Here is a 5,779-nt window from a genome sequence, read left to right as displayed (position 1 = left end):
CTGGCTGCTGCTGGTCATCCACACAATGCCGAGATTTCACACAAGTGGGACTAGTGTCATCTTGAATGCTTCGTTTATTTTGACTGTGATTTATCTGGAGTGGAGGCACTGTTTTTTATGGGAAAAACATGTCATGGAGGTTGCCTAAAAATAAAGTGCATTTAAACTCATTTGAGAGAATGCCTCTTAGTTTAATACATGTATAAACTGAATCCATTGTAGTGTTCATGGAGAAGATAGAGCCTGGTCACACACCACTGTTGAAAAGCGTAAGACTGTCTTCAGATAACTTCTGCAGTGGAAACTACTTCTGGGACTAGAATATAGGACAAGAATCAAAGTTTTAATTCTGAGTTGCAATGAGGGGAAAAACACTGTGTTCAAAGCAGTGCCAGCATTGGAAGTGGAGCCTTGTATATTTCATCACTACAATGGAAGTAGTTAACCCTGGAAGAGATTACCAAAAGAATAAAAAGACTTAGCTCAATTGAAAAACAAAAGAGGATAAAAAATTCTAAACCAGTCAATGAAATTGAAAATGAAATTTAAAACTTACCATCAAAGAAAAGCCCACGTCCTGATGGATTCAGCTGAATTCTACAAAAAATTTAAAGAATATCTAATGCCGCTAATGTTGAAACTCTTTAATGAAATTGAAAATGAAGCAATACTTCCAAATCATTCCTGGAGGCAAGTATAATCCTGACATCAAAACCAGGGAAGGACCCAACCAAAAAGAAAACTACAGGCCAATCTACCTAATGAACATAGATGCAAAAATCCTCAATAAGATACAGGCAAAGAGAATGCAAGAAGCAATCAAGATTACACAGCATGACCAAGTGGGATTCATCCCAGGGATTCAGGGATGGTTCAATGTATGCAAATCAATAAATGTAGTACACCATATTAACACAGCCAAGGATAAAATTCAAGTGATCATCTCAATAGATGCAGAAAAAGCATTTGACAAAGTGCAACATCCATTCATGATTAAAAACCCAACAAAACTGGAATAGATGGTCTTTATCTCAATCTGATCAAAGCACCTGTGACAAATCAACATACTGAGTGGTCAAAACTGGAAAGCTTTCACTCCAAAATCAGGAACAAGACAAGGATGTCCATTATCACAACTTTTATTTACTATAGTTCTGGAAACATTAGCCAGAGCAAGAAATAAGCCAGAGCAAGCCTGACAAGAGAAAGAAATAAAAGGAATAAGGATAGGAAAGGAAGAAGTTAAATTATCATTATTTGTGTACAACATCACACTGTACATAAAAGACCACCAAAACTCCACCAAAACACTTGTAGATTTAATAACTAAATTCAGTAATTTAGCTGGATACAAAATCAACACTGAAAAATCAATACCATTCCTGTACACAGACAATAAACTTACTGAGAGAGAAATTAGGACAATAACACCCTTCACAATAGCATCCAAAGAAATGAAATTCTTAGGAATCAATTTAACAAAGGAAGTAAGAGATCTCCTTACTGAAAATTACAGTACTCTGAAAAAGGAGATTGAAGAGGATATCAGAAAATAGAAAGATACCCCTTACTTATAGATAGAAAGACCCAAAATAGTGAAAATGGTCATACTCCTAAAATTGTTATACAGATTTAATGAAATCCTAATCAAAATACCCTAGCATACCTCACAGAACTAGGGAAAACATACCTAAGATTCATTTGGAAACAGAAGAGACCTAGAATGGCAAAAGCAATTCTGGGCAACAAAGACAAGACAGGAGGCATCACAAGCCCTGACTTGAAACTAAATGCCAAATCTACTGTGATAAAATTAGCATGATACTGGCAAAAAAAAACCCAAAAACCAACGGGCTGAGGAAAAGTAGAACAGGTCAGAAGATACAGACACAACTCCAGACACACTCAGCCACCTTATCTTTGACAAAGGGGCCAAACAAGTTCATTGGAAGAAAGATAGCCTCTTTAATAAATGGTGCTGGAAAAACTGGCTTTCCACATGCTGAGAACTAAAACTAGACCCATATCTATCAGCATGCACTAAGTTAAAGTCAAAATGGATCAGAGATTAAATATTAAAACAGCCAGGCATGGTGGCACACACCTGTAATCCTAACACTTGGGAGGCTGAGGCCAGAGGATCTTTGTGAGTTTGAGACCAGCCTGGGCTACAAAGTGAGCTCAAGGCCAACCTGAACTGCATAGCCAGATCCTCTCTCAAAAAGACAAAAATAAATAAATATTAAAACAGAAACACTAAATTTACTGGAAGTGAAGAGAGGTAGAAATCTTGAAGACGTAGGTGTAGGCAGAGAGTTCATGGACAAAAGCCAGATTGCATGGGAAATACTTCAAAGAGTGAACAACTGGGAGCTCATCTAATTAAAAAGCTTTTGCACATCAAAAGAAATCAACAGAGGGAAAAGACAACCCACAGAGTAGGAAAAAAGTTTAGTCAGCTGTCCCACAGATAAAGGACTCATATTAAAACTTATGAAGAATTAAAAAAAGTCAGACCCCCCAAATTCAAAGACCCAATCCAAAAATAGGCATCTGAGATGAATATGCAGGTCTCTGATGAAGAAGTACAAATGGCAAAAAACATCTGAAAAAGTGTTCAACATCATTGGTCATTTGAGAGATGCAAATGAAAACAACTTTGAGATTCCATCTCCCCCCAGAAAGAATGGCTGTCATCACAAAATCAGCCAATAACAAATGCTGGTGGGGTTGGGGGAATAAAGAACCCCTCTGCACTGTTGGTGGGAGTGTAGACTGGTGCAACCACTGTGGAAATAAGTATGGATATCCCTCTAAAAGCTAGAATTAGAGGTCCCATTTGACCCAGCTAGTCCCCTTCTGGGTATCTTCCCAGAAGAATTAAAAACACCATACCACAGCCATGTATGTTCACCCATTGTATCAGTCAGGGTCTACTGGAGAGACAGATATAACACAAGATATACAAATGTACAAGAAATTACAAGTTTGGCTTAAAATGGTCAGCCACAGAGTTGGATGAGGCAGTGTGCAGAGAGTGTCTGAACACTGGAGACTGAAGAGTCCAGTCCAAGGTCTGGAGCTCACTGCAGTGTCCCTGCAAGTTCGTATCAGGAGGCTGATGGGTCTGCGACAGAACGCTGAAGAATCTACAACAAAGGCTGAAGAGTCCCAGGTGGAAGCCAGTCTGCACCAGCAGTCAGCAGACCACCACCAAGCTGAAGGCGAAGACTGGAGCTCCTCTGAAGAACCCCCAATCAGTCCTTCCTCATTTCCCTTTTATTGTACACAGCCCACCCACCCCGAGGGGGGCTCCTTTACACCCACACCATCTCCAGGCCCTCCTCTTGCACAGGATGAATACAACCTAAGGACCTTGGCCCAGTGCTGAGTTCGTAGTTAACCTTCTAAACTTCTCAAGTTGACACAATGAACAACATCCTAGAGCAGTACAAGCATGTTCTTCACACCTAGGATGTAGAACTGGTGAGTTACTTGGTTAAGCTTCTAGACTCCTCAAGTTGACACAATGTAGCCACCATAACACCCCTATTTCTAGCATCACAATTTGTAATAGCTAAATCTTGAAAACAACCCAAATGCCCATCAACCACAAATGAGTAAAAAAGTATGGTCTTTTTTTATAAAATAGAGTACTACTCAGTCATAAAGAGGGGTAAACTTGAGACTTTTATATGTAAATGAATGCAACTTGAGACCATACTCATGAGAGAAATAAATCAGACTCACATGTGTAAGCATTGTATTTTCTGCCTGGAGTGAGAAGGGGGAAGGGTGAATAAGGCCCAAAATGTACAACAGATATTGTGAAATGGGATGAAATCATTGAAAACGAAAAGGAACTAGGATAGAGGATAGGGGAAAGGAAGAAAAAAGGAAAAAAAAACCCAAAATACAAGATAGTTATACTGCTAGTTTCTCTTAGTTCATTGAAAAGAAAGGTTTGTGCTAATATCGTTTGGAGAATATTTTATGCCTATATCTTGTACTCTGAATAGCTACTTTAAAGATAACAATATGCAATGTATTAAGTATTGTTGTTAATCTGTTGTTTTTTAATAAAATTTTGTTTTACTTTTTTTCCATTAAAAAAAAAGATAGGTCAAGGAATCTTGCAGGTCCTCAGAAATCTGGTGACACCTAAAAATCTACATTGGACGCCCCAAGGACTTTGCCCACTGTGACGCAAGACTGCCAGAGAACTTTTTTAGCGTGTGTATATGTGTGTGTGTCTTTTTGAGACAGGGTCTCGCTATGCAGTTCAGGCTGGCCTTGAGCTCACTTTGTAGCCCAGGCTGGTCTCAAACACGCAACGATCCTCCTGCCTCAGCCTCCCGAGTGCTGGGATTACAGGCTCACCGCCACACCGGCCCTGCCAGAGAACTTTGACCACTGATATTTAGTAACAATTTCCCACCTGATGTCCCTTGCCTTCTTTCATTCCCTATAAAAAGGGCCTGCTTCTCTCTCTTCTCTATAGACGGCCTTATCGCCCCTGTCTGCCTGCACCCAGGCATTAAACGGCATGCTCTGTTGCGCTCACAAAAGTCTGTTGAGTGGTCTGTGCCTCACCTTGTGTTCCCTACATCTACCCAGTTTAAAAATCTCCTCTTTTGGAGACAGGGTCTCACTATGTAATTCAAACTGGCCTTGAACTCACTATGTAGCCTAGACTAGCCTCAAACTCACTTCAATCCTCCTTTGTCAGGATCCCAGGTGTTGGGTTTACAGGCATGTACCACCACACCTGGGAAAAATGTCTTATTTTGACACATGGTCTCATTAAGTTGCCAAGGCTGGGCTCAAACTTGCAATCCTCCTGCCTCAGCCCCCCAAGTGCTGGGATTACAGGCATTCAATACCACACCCAGCCAATTTTCTTCTTAAAACACTGTTGCACCAAACACAATGCTTTGCATATACTAAATGTCAAATATATTTTCACCTAAACTCAATCTTCCTTCCCTAACCATTAAATTCCAGTATTTTACTGTCTTGCAAGGTTACTCTTTCTCTCTGCTTTTCCCAATGCCTGAGCTTTTTTGTTTTGTTTTGTTTTATATTTCTGGTTTTTGAGTCAAGGTCTCACTGTGTAGCCCAGGTTGGCCTTGAACTCCTTGTGATCCTCCTGCCTCAGCCTCCCAAGCACAGGCATGCACTGCCACTGCCCCAGGCCAGTGTCCTTACTAACCACCTTTTTTTTCCTTCAGCAATGTGGCATCCATTTTTACATCTTCATTAAAATTACCCTCTCTTATCATAGTGATTTCCTGATTATCACAGCACTGAAATCTTTTTTTAGTTTTCTGATTATCATATAATTGAAATAATTTTCCATTTTGATGTCCTCTCATCCTTTTTGTCTTTTAGTTACATGTAACAACACTTCTCTGTTTTTTCTTTTTTCTTTTTTTTTTTTTTTTTGAGACAGGGTCTCACTATGCAGTAGCTTTAAACTCACTATGTAGCCCAGGCTGCTCTTAAACTCATGGTGATCCTCCTGCCTCAGCCTCCCAAGTGCTGAGATTACAGGAATGTCCCACCATGCCCACCTTATTTCACTTTACATTCGCCCAAGATCCAAGATAGTATTATTTTCTGTTTTTTTTTACTTTCTTCATCCTTTCTTTTCTTCACTAAAATTTCTCCTGCTCTTCATGTTAGGGTAAACTGAGGCACAGTTGAGACCACCAAGGCAGGCAGAGGTTTTTCTCTCCTAGGTGGGCAGGGGTCTTGTTCGGAGACCTGACATCCCTGT

The sequence above is a fragment of the Chinchilla lanigera genome, unplaced genomic scaffold (genome assembly GCF_000276665.1).
Source record: "Chinchilla lanigera isolate Chin_1 unplaced genomic scaffold, ChiLan1.0 scaffold00002, whole genome shotgun sequence".
NCBI classification, from domain to species: Eukaryota; Metazoa; Chordata; class Mammalia; order Rodentia; family Chinchillidae; genus Chinchilla; species Chinchilla lanigera.
This window is presented reverse-complemented; position numbering follows the sequence as displayed.